The sequence below is a fragment of the Rhinoraja longicauda genome, chromosome 30 (assembly GCF_053455715.1).
Source record: "Rhinoraja longicauda isolate Sanriku21f chromosome 30, sRhiLon1.1, whole genome shotgun sequence".
Lineage (NCBI taxonomy): Eukaryota > Metazoa > Chordata > Chondrichthyes > Rajiformes > Arhynchobatidae > Rhinoraja > Rhinoraja longicauda.
Window position 1 is genome coordinate 7,431,509 of NC_135982.1, and position 21,022 is coordinate 7,452,530.

A 21,022-nucleotide genomic window follows, 5' to 3' on the forward strand; every position below is an offset into this window, starting at 1 on the left:
GAGAAGAAGCCTCGCTATTTTGGAACTGCTTTTTAGCACCGGAGTGAGATTTGCAATGGCTGCGATCAAGGCCGGGGCTGAGGACGTGCACACCACTGGAGCAATCGGCCGCAATGGCTGGTGTTTCTCTGCAGACACAGCTGCTGTGCTAAACCTGGCTGTGGAAACGTCGGTGAAAAGACGCCGGGGTTGTGGAGTGCAAGGGAAGTCGGATGGCTTTACCCTCTGGCAGAGTGGGACCCATGGCTGCCCACTCTTTGGAGCTTATGTAGCGTGCAGGGCTGAAATGCCATCCAAAGAAAGCAACATTACATAACAGCTTCCCCCCCCTGCGCAGCTTAACTACAATCAGAATAACATTCAAACTTAATTACCACCGGGAACAGATTCTGGGCCACCGTCAGAGGGATCGAGGACAGGGGGGAGGGAGTTACTTTCCACTCGTAATGTTTATTGGGAGACAATACAGCTCACTGGTGCTAATTGACTTCCTGCTGAAAGTCTCCATCGATGTTGAATTAATTATCAGCAGTGGGATTTTGTTGTGGGCATGCTTTACAGTGCTCAAACGTGCTGAAGTTTGGTCTTCCGACCCAGGGCAGCTGGGGCAGTACGTAGAGTTGCGGTAGAGTTGCTGCCTCACAGCGCCAGAGACCCGGGTTCGATTCTGACTAGGTGCGCTGTCCGTATGGAGTCTGCACGTTCTCCCCGTGACCGTGTGGGTTTTCTCCGGGTGCTCTGGTTTCCTCTCCCAGTCCAAAGAAGCACGGGTTTTTAAGTTAATTAGCTGTGGTGAAATTTGAAAATTGTTCCCAGTTTAGAAGGATAATGGCAGTGAAGATGTTAAAGCTCACTGGTCGGAGCAGACTCGGTGGGCCGAAGGGCCTGTTTCTCTAAAAGCTTAGTCAAGAGCTATTGAAAAGTTTATATGAATCCTTTAAACAAATGTAGTGTTGGTCTAAAGAAAGGGCCCAAGGCAAAATTGCACCTTTCCATTTCCCTCCACAGATGTGCTGAGTCCCCACAACAATGGATCCCCGCGTCTGCAGTTCCTTGTATGTCCAACGTGGAGGCTGAGTTTAGTTTAGTTTAGAGATACAGCATGGAAACAGGCCCCTTCGGCCCATCGAGTCTGTGCACCAGCTCTATCCCACACACTGGGGACAATTTACAGACGCCAATTAACCTACAAAGCCAGTGCTGGTAACTGTGGCTACTTGGTTTTATAAACATGTCTGGAGCACTCACATTCTTCAGAAGAGGAAATCAGTGTAAATAGCAAACTGCTGGAGGAACTCAGTGGGCCAAGCAGCATCTGTGGAGGGAAATGGACAGACAGTGTTTCAGGTCAGGATACTTCTTCTGACTGAAGGAGTGGAGGGGGGATAGATGGTAGAGAGAGGTGAGGGGAAGGGGTCGGGGCACAAACTAGATAAATCAGCAAATTCTAGATGGACACAGGCGAGGAGTGGTTGATTGGTAGATGATCCGGGTGGCGGAGAGAAGGGATGGAGGTGGTAACCAAATGCAGGTGATGTGGAGAACTAAAAAGGGAATGAACGGTGGAATCTGATAAGGATGGGGAGTGAAATGGAGAACCATATGGTGCAAGGAAGGATGGGAGTGGGAGGAGAATGGGAATCTGCAGTAAGGAGGGGTGAGAGATGAGCAAATGGGGGAGGTGGAGGAGGGGCAAGGAACTGGGTGATGGGGGTGAGAGGAGGGGCAGGAGAGAGAGAAAGGGGGGACGGGGGTGGGGGGAAAGCTGGGTAGATGAGAAGGAGAGGGGTTGTTTATCACAAAATGGAGAATTCAATGTTTTTGTGCCAATGGGTATTAGGCTGTCCAAGCGGAACATGTGTGTGCCGTGTGTGGGCTCCTCTGACAGTGCATGAGGCAGAGGGCAAACGGCTCGGGATGGGAATGGGAAGGGAAATTAAAATGGCCAACAACTGTGAGCTCCAGCAAGCCCAGGCAAACGGAAAGCATGGGGACCAGCGTCATAGAACAAAGGACAAAGGACATACAACACATGGCATGTAATTCAACATATGGCACAGAACATACAACATACAACATGGAACATACAACATGGAACATGGAACACACAACATGGAACATGGAACATACAACACGGAACATGGGACATACAACATGGAACATACAACATGGAACATGAAACATGGAACATGGGACAGACAACACGGAACGTGGAACACACAACATGGAACATGGAACATACAACACGGAACGTGGGACATACAACACGGAATGTGGAACATACAACACGGAACATGGGACATACAACATGGAACATACAACATGGAACATGCAACATGGAACATGGGACAGACAACACGGAACGTGGAACACACAGCACGGAACATGGGACATACAACACGGAACGTGGAACATGGAATATAGAACATAGTTCAGAGAACAGGAAACCTAGAACCGTACAGCACAGGAACAGGCCCTTCAGCCCACAGTGTCCATGCACAAAACTATGCCGTTAAACTAATCTCTGCCTGCATGTGATCCATATCCCTCCATTTCCTGCACATCCATCTGTCTGTACAGAAGTTTCTTTAATGCCACTATCGTATCTGCCTCCACCACCACCCCTGGCAGTGCGATCCAGACACCCACCACTCTGTGTAAACAAAAACTTGGCCCGCACATCTCCTTTAAACTTTGCTCCTCTCACCTTAAAGCTATGCCCTGGGGAAATGGTTTTTGCTGCCTAGAGAGACCCTTCTCTCTGTGTCTCATTGCCCAGCCTGTCCCAAATGTGACTCTGGACCAGAGAAGATGAAAAGCTGTACATGTCCGACGGCAGGAGATGCCTGATGTTCTGTCTGAATAAAAAAATAAAACTCTTGTCCTTCGAGATCCGCTGGCAGCAGCAGACCTGGGAGCCAGCTTCCTGGTGCAGGTTTGGATGGAAAATACCAGCGTACCAGGAGCATAATCTCTGCATGTTTTTAGGTTGCAAAATGTTGTGTGTCGTGATTGACACATTAGTTCAAAATCCTTGTGTTGAAGGTTTTGGGATTAGCTCAGAGTTCAGTTTCCCTGAATCAATAGGCAGATTAGCACTGAGCTACCAGCGAAACAACACTGACTCAGCCAAGAACTGATTAGGGTTTATCCGCTGCGATTCAATGGAGATTTCCTCTTCCACAACTAAAATGATTTCCAATCCAACGACTTACCAAGTCCAGCAAATCAAAAAGGCACGGTGGCGCAGCGGCAGAGTTGCTGCCTTAACAGCGCTTGCAGCGCCAGAGACCCGGGTTCGATCCCGATCACGGGTGTTGGCTGTACGGAGTTTGTACGTTCTCCCCGTGACCGCGTGGATTTCTCCGAGATCTTCAGTTTTCTCCCACACTCCACAGACGTACAGGTTTGCAGGTTAATTGGCTTGGGTTTGTATACTTGGTATACAATTGCTATACTCGGTAAATTGTCCCGAGTAGGTGCAGGATAGTGCTAATGTGCAGGGATCACTGATCGACTCGGTGGGCCGAAGGGCCTGTTTCCTTGCTGTATCTTTAAACTAAACTAAACTACTGCATTGGAGGCTGAGGGGAGACCTGATAAAAGGTTATAAAATGATGAGAGGCACAGATAAGGTAGACAGTCAGAACCTTTTCTCCCAGGATGGAAATGTCAATGAGTAGAGGGCATAGCTTTAAGGTGAGAGGGGCAAAGTTTAAGGGAGGTGCGCAGGGCACGTTTTTTACACGAGAGATGTGGGTGCCTGGAGCATGTTGCCAGGGGTGGTGATGATGGCAGATAAGGGGCGGCACGGTGGCGCAGCGGTAGAGTTTCTGTGTTACAGCGCCTGAGACCTAGGTTTGATCCTGACTACGGGTGCTGTCTGTATGGAGTTTGTACGTTCTCCCCGTGACCGCATGGGTTTTCTGTGTGCTCTTCAGTTTCCTCCCACACTCCAAAGACGTACTGCTAATTGGCTTGGTAATATTGTAAATTGTTCCCAGTGTGTGTAGGATAGTGTTAGTGTGAGGGGGGTGACTGGTGGGCCAAAGGGCCTGTTTTTGCGCTGTATCTCTAAATCAAACTAAACTACTGCATAGCAAGCTGAGGGAAGACTTGATAGAAGAATGTAAAAGGAGCACAGATAAGGTAGACAGTCAGAACCTTTTTTTCTCAGGGTGGAAATGTCAAAGACTAGAAGGCATATCTTTAAGGTGAGATGGGGTAAAGTTTAAAGGAGCAGTTTTTTTGCACAGAGTGGTGGGTGCCTGGAACATACTGACAGGGCTGGTTGTGGAGGCAGATATGATAGTGGTGCTTAGGAGGCTTTGGGATAGGCACATGGATATGCAGGGAACGGAGGGATATGGATCACACGTAGGCAGTCTTGGCATCATGCCCATCCCAGGCATTGTGGGCTGTTCCTGAGCTGGACTCTTCTGCTCTGTGTTCAATGAGTGTATTTAAGAATTAATTAGATGGGTATGGGGAAAGAAAGGAAGACAATAGAACGTCTTTAGATTGGGAGCATTGACACTGCAAGAGTCTACTTATCCAGAAAAGGTAGGAGAGAACAAATGGGCGACGTTTCGGGTCGAGACCCTTCTTCAGCCTGGGTAGGGATAAGGGAAACGAGAGGTATAGACGATGATGTAGAGAGATAAAGAACAATGAATGAAAGATGTGCAAAAAAGTAACGATGATAAAGGAAACAGGCCATTGTTAGCTGTTTGTTGGGTGGAAACGAGAAACTGGTGTGACTTGGGTGGGGGAGGGATAGAGAGAGAGAGGGAATGCCGGGGCTACCTGAAGTGAGTGAAATCAATACTCATACCACTGGGCTGTAAGCCGCCCAAGCGAAATATGAGATGCTGTTCCTCCAATTTGCGTTTAACCTCATTCTGACAATGGAGGAGACCGAGGACAGAAAGGTCAGCGTGGGAATGGGAAGGAGAATGAAAGTGTTTAGCGGGTTGGGTGCAAAAGGATGTCATCACTTGTGGGGAAGAGGCTGGCACGACAAGATGGTCACCAAGAAACCGGCTGCACATTCGGAATGAAATTCTTTGCACAAAGGCTGGTGACGATGTGGAACTCAGTGCCCGAGGGAACGGCGGAGGTGCAGGGAGTGGATGTGAAAGTGGGATATCATAGAATCAGTGTCAACGGGTGTTCGATGGGCGGCGTGGACTCCACGCTGGATCTCGACATTAGATAGATAATGCTGAAAAGGCGCTACGGAAATGCAAGTCTTGTCTTTCCCAGCAGGATGACTTCTAGCACATCCTTCTTGAGGGAAAAGCAATGTGACATTAATTTGATAATTTCTAAATAATCAATGTTATTTTTGAAAGTAAAACACAAAAGTGCAGAATAACTCAGCGGGACAAGCAGCAACTGTGGATGGAACGGGTAGGTGATGTTTTGGGTTGGGACCCACCTTCAGACTGATGTGTCAGACACCGATCAATCTGAAGAAGGGTTCCGACCTGAAACGTCATCTGCCCAGTCACGCCACAGAGGCTGCCTGCCCCCCCGCTGAGTTCCTCCAGCACTTTGCGTTTTGTACGAGATTCCGGCTTAAGTAATTTCTCGTGCCTCTCTTCAATTTTAAAGTTCTTATGTAATTTCCTGTGCTCAATGGCAAAGGTCTTTCCTGTTGTGCACGGTGTGTGGTTTTGCAATCAGCAGGACACGCTGATAAGTTTGCCAGTTGTTTACAGTCCTTGCAGAAACAGCGACCAAACTATGGTCGCATCATCACACTTACCTGTATCCTCAACCTCTCAGCCCTCGAACGGCATCTTGCAAACCTGGTACTGGGAATTACCTTTCTCTCCCTCAAGCACTCCTCATTGAAATCCCAAACCAACACCCATTCCTTCTCTCCAGAGATGCTGCCTGACCCGCAGAGTTACTCCGGCTTTTTGTGTCTATCTTCAGTTTGAACCAGCATCTGTAGTTCCTGTACAGTACTTTCCTTGACTTTCTACACATACAGCTGGAAAAAGGGCATTTTGACCATACTTGTCCTTACCGACCAAGTTGCCCCATCTAAGCTAATTCCATTTGCCTGCATTTGGCCCTTATCCCTCTAAACCTTCCTATCCATGCACGCGTCCAAATACATTTTAAATGCTGTTATAGTACCTGCCTCAACTACCTCCTCTGGCAGCTCGTTCCATATATCGTCCCACCACCCTCTGAGTGAAAAAGTTGTCCCTCAGGTTAGAAACACAGAAACATAGAAAATAGGTGCAGGAGGAGGCCATTTGGCCCTTCGAGCCAGCACCACCCTTCATTGTGATCATGGCTGATCATCCACAAACAGTAACCCGTGCCTGCCTTCTCCCCATATCCCTTGATTCCACTAGCCCCAAGCTCCAGTGAATCGGCCTCCACTGCCCTCTGTGACAGAGAATTCCACAAATTCACAACTCTCTGGGTGAAAACTTTTTTTCTCATCTCAGTTTTAAATGGCCTCCTCTTTATTCTTAGACTGTGGCCCCTAGTTCTGGACTCCCCCAACATTGGGAACATCTTTCCTGCATCTAGCTTGTCCAGTCCTTTTATAATTTTATATGTTTCTATAAGATCCCCTCTCATCCTTCTAAATTCCAGTGAATAAAAGCCCAGTCTTTCGAATCTTTCCTCATATGAGTCCCGCCATCCCAGGGATTAACCTCGTGAACCTACGCTGCACTGCCTCAATAGCAAGGATGTCCTTCCTCAAATGAGGAGACCAAAACTGCACACAATACTCCAGATGTGGTCTCATCAGGGCCCTGTACAACTGCAGAATGACCTCTTTACTCCTATACTCAAATCCTCTCATTATGAAGGCCAACATGCCATTAGCTTTCTTCACTGCCTGCTGTACCTGCATTAAATCTTATTCAATCTTTCCCCTCCCATCGTAACCCTAAATCCTCTGGATTTTGATTCCCCTACCCTGGGTAAAAGTTTGTGTGTGTTCACCCTACCTATTCCCCTCATGATTTTATACACCACTAAGAGATCACCCCTCAGTCTCCTGGTTTAGAACTCGCCGGAACCTCACGACCAGCGCACGCTGCCCTCGGGACGGCTGCTATGGAGAGGAGACGGTGGCCCACCCTCTTCACAGAGTGTGGATTTGCCAAGAGAGTCTGGAGAGGTTTGCAAGGGTCCCTGTCACGATTTATTCCGAGCAGCTCCGTCACAGAGGACTGTGTGATCTACGGACTGTTCCCAGGGACGCATTCAGAGACTGACGTGGAGTGCTGCTGGAAGGTCATCAACTCAGTGAAAGGCGCTCTTTGGTCTGCCCGAGCTTTGTTGACCTCCCAGCGGAGCGAGCTGTCCGTGGGGGAATGTTGCCGACTGGCCCGCTGCAGACTGCAGGAGTACGAGCTGAGGAACGCACTGAAGCTCGGTGCAGCCAACGCCAAGGCCCTGTGGGGGAGGACCACAGTCTGGGGTCCTTCCACTGCTGGACTTGGGGGGCAGGGTGTGGTGGAGACGCCTCTCCAAATAAGGGAAGGGATTCCACGCCAGTGGGCCACATGAGTGGCAAGGGTGGGCGGTAATTTTGTGTAATTGGTGTATTGAATATCTGTATTGAATGTGCGTATAGCCTCCGAGAATGTAGGATGGAGTTTTGGAAGGAACATGTTTTGTAGATATTTATTTCTTGAATAAAGTATTTTTTGATAATAAAAAAAAAGTGCAAAGAGCAAATCTGGGTTGGCTGGAAGATCAAATATAACACTAATCCATGTATGAACACTGAGAATGTCGGAAGAGTTTTGTACATTTACTTGTTTTGTATCTATTTTTTATTATTCTGAATAAATTTTATTTCTGGACGCAAAAATTAAGAGCGCAGCTGAATCCCATTCTGGGACTTCCCCAGGAAAATAAGTATCGTTCGCACCTGTGGTCTGGACATGTTTTCTCGAGCAAAATGTATTGCAATTTTGTAATGGGAAAGATAAATTAAATTACGATTCCTTTAAGGTTTGCCTCTACCATTTTGGAATTGAAAGGGAATTGAAATTCATGTAATTTAATAACTTAAGAAAAATCCCGTCTGGTTAAACGCTTTCTCCATGGCAGGTGGCTTTAGAGAGCTGGGGCAGTCTGTGTCTTCACTCCCAACCACACATGGCTCCCATTATTGCTACATTATGTCACCTTGTAAATTTGACACCCCATCTTTTGTGTTTTTGCCATTATTTCTTCTTGATTTATTGCCCCCCCTCTTTCCTTCTCCCCCTCGTGACTCTCTCTTGAAGGTTGTTAAGGGTAAACACTTAACCCAGCAACCGGCAAAACACTCTGTGTTTGGGTAACACTCACGGGGCCATTTAACACAGAGCCTGTTTGTGCGCTGTTTGGTCGGCCATGAGTGTTTAAAGCCGACGCTGACTTCAGAAGCACACACGAAGCAGAAAGCGAGAATTGGTCACAGTCTTGCCAGTCTGTTCAACACTGTTCAAGTGGCTGTATTGAAAAGAGAAGTAAAACCGTTATTTTTAATATCATCAAGAAGTGGATTATTAATAGTGTAATGCAAAAAAACCCCAAACTGATGAAGAACTCAATGGGTCAAGAGAATTTAATTGTCGTAAGCACTAGGACTGGAGCAACCAAATTCTTACTTGCTGCAGCAAAATCACAGCAAGTAAATATACAATAGACGATAATACAATGTTATCATGTGTGGGAAGGAATTGCAGATGCTGGTTTAAACCGAAGATAGACACAAAATGCTGGAGTAACTCAGCGGGACAGGCAGCATCTCTAGTTAGCAGTTGTAAACACAAAGTGCCGGTGTGACTTGTCAGATCAGGCAGCATCTCGGGAGAACATGCATAGGGAACATTTCAGGTGGGGACCTTCCTTCAGACCGATTATGGTGGGGGGAAGAAAGCTGGAAGAGAGGTGGTGGCTGGACAAAACCTGGCAAGTGATAGGTGGATACAGGTGAGGGGGAGAGGGGTTTGATAGACAGATGGCTGGGCAAGGGCCAGGGATGAAACGACGCAAGGTTTGAGATAAGGGTAGATTTGTGAATTGTGAAACCAGAGGAAAGATGTAAATAGAAGGGGATTGATGGGATAAATGGGCATGAGTCCATGTGGGGCACAGGAGAGAGAGGGGGGGAAGAAAAGGAGGAAGGGATGTAGGTTTGGTACCTGATCAAGCTGCAGTACGTGGTGCAACTTCATACAGAGTCCATGGTGGCTCGGTGCTGAGGAAGGGATGTGGTTAGACTAGTGCAGGGTAGTTGGAGAGCATGATGGTTGATGGGAAGAAGGTGTTCTCTAACCTGGCGGTAACAGTTCTCAGCCTCCTGCATCTGGTAGCAGCAAGGTGGGAGTGTGGCCAGGGTGGTGTGGGTCTTTGATGATATTAGCTGCCTTCTTGAGGCGGTGCCTCCCGTAGATCTCTTTGAAGGTGGGGAGGTCGGTACCCGTGATGGACTGGGTAGCATTCGCCACTTTCTGCAGTCTCCACATGGATTTGAGTATAGGAGCAGGGAGGTTCTACTGCAGTTGTACAGGGCCTTGGGGAGACCGCACCTGGAGTATTGTGTACAGTTTTGGTCTCCTAATCTGAGGAAAGACATTCTAGCCTTAGAGGGAGTACAGAGAAGGTTTACCAGATTGATCCCTGGGATGGCAGGACTTTCATATGAAGAAAGACTGGATAGACTAGGCTTATACTCGCTGGAATTTAGAAGACTGAGGGGGGATCTTATAGAAACATATAAAATTCTTAAGGGGTTGGAGAGGCTAGATGCGGGAAGATTGTTCCCAATGTTGGGGAAGTCCAGAACTAGGGGTCACAGCTTACGGATAAGGGGGAAGTCTTTTAGGACCGAGATGAGAAAACATTTTTTCACACAGAGAGTGGCGAATCTGTGGAATTCTCTGCCACAGAAGGTAGTTGAGGCCAGTTCATTGGCTATATTTAAGAGGGAGTTAGATGTGGCCCTTGTGGCTAAAGGGATCAGGGGGTATGGAGAGAAGGCAGGTACAGGTTACTGAGCTGGATGATCAGCCATGATCATATTGAATGGCGGTGCAGGCTCGAAGGGCCGAATGGCCTACTCCTGCACCTATTTTCTATGTTTCTATGTTTCTATGTTTCTATGTTTCTATGTTCTCTTTCCTGTTCAATCATCCCTGTCCTCCAATTCTCTTGGCATTCGATAATCTACAATATTGATCTTGCATTGAATCTGCACTCAGTATGGATCGTTTGATTAATTGAAAGATACAGCCTGGAAACAAATCTTTGGCCGCTGAGTCCGCGCCGACCATCAATCACCCATTCACACTAGTTGCATGTTGGGTCAATTTACAGGCCCTTTAACCTACAAACCCCCACATCTTTGGGATGTGGGAGGAAACCAGAGGCCCCAGTGGAAACTCAGGACACCAGAGTCGGCTGCCTGCCCCTTCTTCCTGGCCTACACCCATGCTCGCGTGTCCCTGGAGAGGGAACACGCGGTGTCCGCGGGGAACGTTGGAGGCCTTCCCTGAACGCTGGTCGCCGGGCATGTCGAGTGTGTTATTGATAAAGTTGGTGATATTTTAATTTGATAACTCTTTGTCAGCCACCAAGCACGACATCTGGAGGCTGCAACGGATCGTTCGCACAGCCGAGAAGGTTGTTGGCTGCAACCTTCCCCCCATTGATCATCTCTGACCCCTCTCACCCTGGCCACAAACTCTTCGAAGCACTTCCCTCTGGAAGGCGACTCCGGACTGTCAAAGCAGCCACAGCCAGACATAAAAACAGCTTTTTTTCCACGAGTGATGGTTCTACTCAATAACCAAAAATTGTAGTCTCTTTTTTGCTCTGGTTGATTTTCACCCACATGTTTAGACCGTAATGGTGTATCCTTACTCTTTCGACGTGTTTATGCTTTATTCTTAATTGTATGTTTGTGTTCTCATTTGTGAGCGGAGCACCAAGGCACATTCCTTGTATGTGCACATACTTGGCCAATAAACGTATTCATTCATTCATTCATTGTAAACTGCCAATATAGGCAGCCTTTGATCGTGTTACTACACTGTATTTTTGTTTGTTTTGAATAAAAGCATTTTGTAGGATAATTAAAAAATATATATTAATAAAAGGGGGAAAGTGCAAACTCCACACAGACAGCACCCGAGGTCAGGATCGAACCCAGGTCTCTGGTGCTGTGAGGCAGCAGCTCCACCAGCCGTGCCACTGAGCCGTTGGACACTGACTATACACTGATCATCTGCAGGCCCCGGGGTAGAGAATTCCACAGATTCATAGCCCTCAGAGTGAAGGAAGTTCTCTCAATCCCAAAGAGATCTATTTTCACAAAGCTTTACTCCTCTTGTAGTGGCTTCAGCCTAAGAACGCTTATCCTCAACACTGCCTCCAGCAATTCTTTGCAGGAAGGGACACAAAGCGCTGGAGTAACTTAGCAGGTCAGGCAGCATCTCTGCGGAACATGGATGTGTGACATTTGCATTGGAACTTTATTCAATGGTTCAGTGGTACTTTGTTGGCTCATCTACCGAGGTACAGGGAAATTCCTTTTGTGCATTCAGTTCAGTAAAAGTATTACTAAGCATAAGCACAATCTTAGTCAAGTGCAAGTGCGTAGGAATAGTGCACTGAGACATTATACAAGGGTTGCCATGTTTTGGCCCCATTTTCCCGGTCGAGACCCAACACGTCACCTATCTATGTTTATCCAGAGATGCTGCCTGACTTTCTGTGTCACTCAGATGTTTGTGTTGTTTTTGGTATCAGCCAACATCTGCTGATCTTTCTTTCTAAATTCTTCTCAAGAAGATCAGTTCCCATTATTCCATGATCTAGTATCTATATACTAAAACTCTCGTTTGTTTGTTTGTTTGTTCCTGAACTACAACCAAAACGGTACACGATAGCGCGACAATTTTAGGCCCACCTTACTCACCATCGTCCCGTGATCCTAATGGAAGAAGTTTCATTGAAATCAGTGCTAAATTTTTACAGTTATTCACATTTTTCCCACTGAGAGGAGCTGGAGGTGGGACTAAAAATGCATTGAGGCTTCAGTCAGGGGAGGGAAAGGGGGGGAGGGGAAGGGGGGCGGGGAAGGGGGGGAGAGGGGGAAGGGGAGGACAGGAAGGGGGAGGGGGAAAGGGGTAGTGGAAGGGGGAAGGGGAAGGGGAGGGGAAGGGGGAGGGGGAGGGGGAGGAGGGGGGTGGAGGGATGGGAGGGGATGGGGGTGGAGGGAAGGGTGGGGAGAGGGGGTGGAGGGAGGGGAGGGTGAGAGGGGGGAGGGGGAGAGGGAGAGGGAGGGAGGGAGGGAGGGAGGGAGGGAGGGAGGGAGGGAGGGAGGGAGGGAGGGAGGGAGGGAGGGAGGGAGGGAGGGAGGGAGGGAGGGAGGGAGGGAGGGAGGGAGGGAGGGAGGGAGGGAGGGAGGGAGGGAGGGAGGGAGGGAGGGAGGGAGGGAGGGAGGGTGGCAGGGTGGAGGGAGGGGGGTAGAGGGGAGGGGGAGGGGGAGTAGTGGGGGGGAGAGGGAAGGGGGCAGTGGGGAGGAGAGGGTGCTGCACCAATGCAGGAGAGGTTTGGGCCCAACGGGTCCACTTGGTCTAGTAATCCTTTAAATTTGGAGAAAGGGATCACTTTGGTGGTATGGATAGTTTAGTTTAAAGTTACGGCATAGAAACAGGCCCTTCGGCCCACCTCTGACCATCCATCACCCGTTCATACTAATTCTGTGCTATCCCACTTACTCACCCCCTCCCTGCACACTAGGGGCGATTTACAGAGGGCCAATTAAATCTACAAGCCCGCACGTCTTTGGGATGTGGAGTGAAACCGGAGCACCCGGGGGAAACACGTGCAGGAGAACGTGCAAACTCCACACAGACAGCACCCGAGGTCAGGATCGAACCCAGCTCCCTGATACTGTGAGATAGCAGATCTACCCGCTGCTCCAGCGTATTGCCACCAAGTGCTCTGGTTTGCACCCACAACCCAAAGACGTGCGGGTTTTGTAGGTTAATTGCCTGCTTTAAAATTATTCCTGACGTGTAGGGAGTGGATGAGAAAGTGGGATAACGTAGAACTAGTGTGAACGGCTGATCGATGGTCGGCCTGGACTCGGTGGGCCGAAGGGCCTGTTTCCCTGCTACACCTTTTAATCAATTCCATCAATGAAGAAGGAGATATTAGGATTGTATGTTTAGGTTTAATTTTAAACAGCCTCTCCGCTATCCACGTCTATGTGTTTTCCCTCTCTCAGTTCTGGTGACGGGTCCCTATCCTGAAACGTTGACAGATTCTCCCTCCACCGTTGCTGCCTGACCTGCCGAGCATTACCAACAAGATTTCTTGTTACTTTAAAAAAAAAGAACTGCAGATGCTGGTTCACAATAAAAGACACAAAGTGCTGGAGTAATTTAGCGGGTCAGGCAAAGCTCTTCACTATTTCCTGGCACCTCTACTACATTCAATGTCTGCTGTGTCGCGCTGGGTAGTGCTGATCTCCGAGACCACAGCTGGTGGAGAGATGAACATGTTGATCCAAGCTGCGACTGAGGGACTTCTGCACTCTCAAAGATGCCTTTAGTTTAGTCTAGAGATACAGCACGGAAACAGGCCCTTCGTCCCACCGAGTCTGCGCCGATCAACGGACAGCCCATACACTAGCTCTATCCTACACACCAGGGACAATTTACAGAAGCCAATTAACCCGCACATCGTTGGAGTGTGGGGGGAAACTGGAGTAACCGGAGAAATCCCGAAGCGGGCACGGGGAGAACGTACAAACTCCGTACAGACAGCGGGATCAAACCTGGGTCTCTGGCGCTGTGAGGCAGCAACTCTACCGCTGCGCCACCGTGCCTTCGGTAACTAGGTCCCTATGTACTCTCAGGTAGCTGAGGAAAGATAACAAGAGCAGGTGAGTTCTCTCTATAGTTCCTGGCCATCGTTTACCTCTAATTCAACCTCACTAAAATAGATACTCCGGTAATAATCACAGTGCTGGTGGGATTTGCAAATTGGCTGCTCTGTTTCGTACATTTTTAAAGTACTTCCTAAAACTAGTCCCACTTGCCTACATTTGGCCTATATTCTGCATATCTATGTACCTGTCTAAATATCTTTTATTATGGACTACTCAGCGGTTATAAACTTATGTAGCAGCCATTACTTTAAGGCTAGAACCAGTCTTCAGAATGTACAGTGCAAAACTGTGATCAGTTTGGAATTACTGAACGCAGACACAAAATGCTGGAGTAACTCAGCGGGACAGGCAGCATCTCTGGAGTGAAGGAATGGGTGACATTTCGGGCTTAGACCCTTCTTCAGACTGGGACAGCTTTGCAAACAGACAGGCGAGTTGCATGTTTGTTGACATAACAGTTTACATAATAGTTTGTTACATGTAACGTAGAACACGGAACAGTACAGCTAAAGAACAGGCCCTTCAGCCCAACATGATGCCAAGACATCACGGTGGCGCAGCGGTAGAGTTGCTGCCTTACAGCGAATGCAGCGCCGGAGACTCAGGTTCGATCCTGACTACGGGCGCCGTCTGTACGGAGTTTGTACGTTCTCCCCGTGACCTGCGTGGGTTTTCTCCAAAATCTTCGGTTTCCTCCCACACTCCAAAGACGTACAGGTATGTAGGTTAATTGACTGGGTAAATGTAAAAATTGTCCCTAGTGTGTGTAGGATAGTGTTAGTGTGCGGGGATCGCTGGGCGGCGCGGACTCGGTGGGCCGAAGGGCCTGTTTCCGCGCTGTATCTCTAAGTCTAAAATCATATCCCTCCGTTCCCTGCACATCCACATGCCCATCCAAACGTCTTTTAAATGGCGCTAATGGATCTGTGACTGTTCTGGTATTCTGGAATGCATCAGCTGCGTGTAAAATGATAAGGGTATGTTAGCTGGCTTGCATGAAACCACAAATCTTCAGCTTAAAATATATCACACCATTGTGATAGAGAAGACGAAAGTTTCCAGACCAGATTTATTTTGTCACTTGGCTGGTCAAGCATGGTCATTATTGCAGAACAGTAAACAGTGGTGGGGCCGCGGTCGAGTTGCTGCCTTACCGCGCCAGATTGAGAATGATCAGCCATGATCACATTGAATGGTGGTGCTGGCTCGAAGGGCCGAATGGCCTACACCTGCACCTATTGTCTATTGTCTATTGTGACCCCGGTTCGATCCTGACTATGGGAGCTGTCTGTACGGAGTTTGTACGCTCTCCCCGTGATCTGCGTGGGTTTTCTCCGGGTGCTCCGGTTTCCTCCCACGCTCCAAAGACGTACAGGTTTGTGGGCTAACTGGCTTGGTATGATGGTTGTCCATCTGCTTTGTTTTGCTCCCTCGCCCCAAATCCCTTTTAAATCTCGACCCTCTCACCTTAGACCTGTGGTCTCTCATGGCGATACATTACAAGATCTAACACCCGCTTTCACTCAGTGTTTTGGTCACCACAACCTCAGGAGGAGAGAGAAAGTAAGACCATTTACAAAGTGGACAAAGAGAACTGCATTTTTATAGCGCCTCTTGTGGCTCTCTCTCTCGAGATGCCCCTGAGCCCTTTACACACGATGAGTTATTAAGAGCCATAGAGTCATAGAGTGGTACAGTTTGGAAACAGTCCCTTCGGCCCAACTTGCCCACAGCGGCCAACATGCCCCAGCTACACTAGTCCCACCTGCCCGCGTTTGGTCCAAATCCCTCCAAACCTGTCCCATCCATGTACCTGTCTAACTGTTTCTTAAACAATGAGATAGTCTCAGCCTCAACTCCCTCCTCTGGCAGCTTATTCCATACACCCACCACCCTTTGTGTGAAACAGTTACCCCTCAGATTCCTATTAAATCTTTTCCCCTTAACCTTAAACCTATGTCCTCTGGTCCTCGATTCCCCTACTCTGAACGAATGAATGAATGAAAGAATGAAAGAATGAATGAATGAATGAATGAATAAGTTTATTGGCCAAGTATGTGCATAAACAAGGAATGTGCCTTGGTGCTCCACTCACAAATGTCAACACAAACGTACAGTTAACAATTAAGAATAAAGCATAAACACATCTAAACAATAAGGATACACCATTACAGTCTAAACATGTGGGTGAAAATAAACCAGTGCAAAAAAGAGACTACAGACTTTGTTTATTGAGCAGAACTATCACTCGTGGGAAAAAAAGCTGTTTTTATGTCCGGCTGTGGCTGCTTTGACAGTCTGGAGTCGCCTTCCAGAGGGAAGTGCTTCGAAGAGTTTGTGGCCAGGGTGAGAGGGGTCAGAGATGATCTTGCCCGCTCGCTTCCTGGCCCTTGCAGTGTACAGTTCGTCAATGGGGGCAAGGTTGCAGCCAACAACCTTCTCAGCTGTGCGAACGATCCGTTGCAGCCTCCGGATGTCGTGCTTGGTGGCTGAGCCAAACCAGACCACGATGGAGAAGGTGAGGACGGACTCAATGATAGCAGTATAGAATTGGACCATCATTGCCTGTGGCAGATTGTGTCTCTTCAGTTGCCGCAGGAAGTACATCCTCTGTTGGGCCTTTTTGACTGTGGAGTGGTTGGTGGTGGTGGTGGTGATGGCGGTGCTGGGCAAGAGACTCTGTGCATCTACCCGATCTATTCTTCTCATGATGTTATACACCTCTGTAAGATCGCCCCTCATCCTCCTGCCCTCCAGGGAATAGAGACCCAGCCTCAGAGTTGGACTGAAGTAGAGTCAGATGTTAAGTCAGAAACTCTCACCAGTCGTGATGTGATAATGGGCAGATAATCTGTTCTGTGCCGTTGACTGCGCCATTAATATTGGGCAGAATGCTGGGGACAACTTTCGCGACACTCTTCAAGCTAGCTCCATGGGATCTCTTACATCCACTTCACAGGCTGGGCCTAGTCTCGGTTTAACATTACACCTGAGGGGCTGCATCCCTGACAATGTCTCACCCCTGTCACAGAGTCCTGGGCTCACACAACCTGGGAACAGTGAGTGGGAAGGAACTGCAGATGCTGGGTTACACCGGAATGGCGGGACTGTCATATGTTGAAAGACTGGAGTCACTAGGCTTGTATACACTGGAATTTAGAAGGATGAGAGGAGATCTTATCGAAACGTATAAGATTATTAAGGGGTTGGACACGTTAGAGGCAGGAAACATGTTCCCAATGTTGGGGGAGTCCAGAACAAGGGGCCACAGTTTAAGAATAAGGGGTAGGCCATTTAGAACTGAGATGAGGAAAAACTTTTTCAGTCAGAGAGTTGTGAATCTGTGGAATTCTCTGCCTCAGAAGGCGGTGGAGGCCAATTCTCTGAATGCATTCAAGAGAGAGCTAGATAGAGCTATTAAGGATAGCGGAGTCAGGGGGTATGGGGAGAAGGCAGGAACGGGGTACTGATTGAGAATGATCAGCCATGATCACATTGAATGGCGGTGCTGGCTCGAAGGGTCGAATGGCCTCCTCCTGCACCTATTGTCTTCTGTCTATTGTCTATCTCTAAAACCTACAGTCTAAAGTCTAAATGTTGTAATTGTATTTGCCTCTGCTATTTCCTTAAGGGCCTGTCCCACTTTAAGCAATTTTAAGGCGACTGCCGGTGACTAGGCTGTTGCCGACAGTTCGCCGGGGTGTCGTGGGTACGATCGTGTGGAGTCTTCCAAGAATCGTAGTGGATCTCAGCGCGTTGCTGAGAAATCATCCGGAGTGAAATCTCTCGGCGACAGCTGGCTTGTCGCCAGGTATCGTTGCTTATAGCGGGCGCTGTCGCATGCTGTCCCCAGGTTTGCTAGGTTCTCTTAGATGCATTTAGAAGCACATAATATTAAAATAAGTGAAGTAATTTCAAAATACCATAAAATGCTTGCGTTTAACCAATTTATTTACCGTCAGGACATTTGGCAGGTAGATTGGAGGCGACAGTTTGGCGGTCAGGTAAGCGTGGGAATTTCGCTATGTTTTTGCCCATCAGCCATCACATTTAAAGTGGGCTCCCAACCCAGATATGCAACCCAGAAATCAGATATGCATCTCCAATACATTTTCAAAGAATGCTCACACACTTTTAACAAAAATCCACTTAACCACTTTAAAAAAAAATTTTTTTAATACAGCTATTAGTAAACTGGAAGTAAATCCAGTTTATGCCTTGTTACAGTGATGCTTGGTTTTTAAGTAACCCATACAAGATGTTACAGTTCAAAACTCTCAAGTACTTACCGACTTGTCAGTGATTTCAGCGAAAATTAGGAGGCCGGAGAAGCATTGACAATGTGGGAATTTTGCGATGTTTCCGAAGACGCTGTAAACTCGATCTGACTCGGCATTATCATATCATATCATATCATATATATACAGCCGGAAACAGGCCCTTCGGCCCACCAAGTCCGTGCCGCCCAGCGATCCCCGTACATTAACACTATCCTACACCCACTAGGGACAATTTTTACATTTACCCAGCCAATTAACCTACATACCTGTACGTCTATTGGAGTGTGGGAGGAAACCGAAGATCTCGGAGAAAACCCACGCAGGTCACGGGGAGAACGTACAAACTCCTTACAGTGCAGCACCCGTAGTCAGGATCGAACCTGAGTCTCCGGCGCTGCATTCGCTGTAAAGCAGCAACTCTACCGCTGTGCTACCGTGCCGCCCTGTTATGGTCATGGTCATGGTCATTGTCGTCGGGTAAAGGAAATGTTCGGCAATCTGCTACGACTTTGACAGTCGCCGGCAGTCGCCTAAAAAACCGCCTAAGTGGGACAGGCACTTTAGGCAGTTCTGTTCCCTGAAAGTGGGGTCACAGGTAGAAAGGGTGGTCATGAAGGCTTTGTTATATTAGACAATAGACAATAGACAATTGTGGCCCCTTATTCTGGACTCCCCCAACATTGGGAACATGTTTCCTGCCTCTAACGTGTCCAACCCCTTAATAATCTTATACGTTTCGATAAGATCTCCTCTCATCCTTCTAAATTCCAGTGTATACAAGCCTAGTGACTCCAGTCTTTCAACATATGACAGTCCCGCCATTCCGGGAATTAACCTAGTAAACCTACGCTGCACGCCCTCAGTAGCAAGAATATCCTTCCTCAAATTTGGAGACCAAAACTGCACACAGTACTCCAGGTGCGGTCTCACTAGGGCCCTGTACAACTGCAGAAGGACCTCTTTGCTCCTATACTCAACTCAACTATATTGGTCTTCATCAGTCAGGATATTGGTTATAGAAGTGATGTTATGCTACAATCAGTTTGAAGAAGAGTCCCGACTCGAAATATCAACTATCCATGTTCTCCAGGGATGCTGCCTGACCCGCTGAGATACTCAAGCACTGTATGTCTTTACCACATTATGTTACAATTGTTAAAGATGTTGGTGAGGGTACCTTTGGAGGATTGTGTTTAGTTTTGGTCACCCTGCCAGATGAAGACTGTCATTAAGCTGGAAAGAGCGCGGAGAAGATTTACAAGAATATTCCCAGGACTGGAGGGCCTGAGCTACAGGGAAAGGTTTGGCAAACTAGGACTATTCCTTGGAACTTTGGAGGCTGAGGGGTGATCTTAGAGACATGTATAAAATCATGAATGGAATAGATAGGGTGAATGCTCAGGGTCTTTTACCCAGGGTAGGGGAATCAAAAACCAGTTGGCACGATTTATATATGAAGATATCCCTTCCATTGTTTCAGGAGTGCCCCCACTGGACTCTGCCCCTCAATGTCCAGCAGTGGATGATGGTGGGTATGTGGGATAGTTGAGGCAGGCACTATAACAACATTTCAAACACACCTGGACAGGTATACGGATAGGAAAGGTTTTAATGATATGGGTTAATTGTGGGCCAAAGGGATGAGCTTAGACGGTTAGCATGGATGAGTTGGGCCGAAGGGCCTGTTTCCTTGCTGTATACTGAACACCCTTAATGTGGAAAATATGCCCCTCAGGGTCATTAAAAAAATTTTGTTTCTGACTTTAAACCTACGTCCTCTAGTTTTAAGGGAAAGACATTGGCCATTCACCCTTATCTATGCCCCTCATGATTTGACAAACATCTGTAAGGTCACCCCTTCAGCCTCCTATGCACCAACGAGAAAAGACCCAGCCTATCCAACGAATGTGCCGCAAGGTGGCGCAGCGGTAGAGTTGCTGCCTTACAGCGAATGCAGCGCCAGAAACCCGGGTTCGATCCCGACTACGGGCGCTGACTGTACGTAGTTTGTACGTTCTCCCCGTGAACTGCGTGGGTTTTCTCCGAGATCTTTGGTTTCCTCCCACACTCCAAAGACGTACAGGTTTGTAGGTTAATTGGCTTGGTAAATGTAAAACAAAAAATTGTCCATAGTGTGTGTAGGTTAGTGTTAATGTGCGGGGATCGCTGGTCGGCGCGGACTCGGTGGGCCGAAAGGGCCTGTTTCCGCGCTGTATCTCTAAACTAAAAATAACTCAAATTCCACAGACCCATAAAGATCTCATAAATCTTACTGCACCATTCCCAGTTTAACGACATCCTTCCTGGAGCTGGGCAACTGGAACGGCACCCAACCCTCCAAATGAGGCCTTACCAATGAATGGCACAGCTCGCAGTACATCTCTGGAGCTTCAACATGTATCTGGTGCACCAATCTCAGCCGCGTGAGGCGCAGGCAGAGTGGTTGTCCGACTAATGGCCAGTATTCTGGATCATTGCCGCTAAAACGGGAGTTCGAATCCCAGTCGAGCGGCAAAGGAATTTCACGTCCTGTCTGGATCGAGGTGTCGGTGGAGCGGTCCGCTGGAGGCCCTGCAGCAGCCTGGGGCTCGGTTGGATTAGATGCCACTGCAAGAGGCCGAGAGTGCGGATCGGACGCGGCCTGCAGCGGCTCAGAGCAGTAGAGGACACCAACAAACCTCTGTTACTTTCTACTCCTACCACTTGTTTACTTGGCTTGGCCAGGCCGACCCTGCAAGCCACCAGGGCCACGGACCTTTACGGCCAAGTTGAGGCTCTGCATTGAAAACAACATCAGACAAAT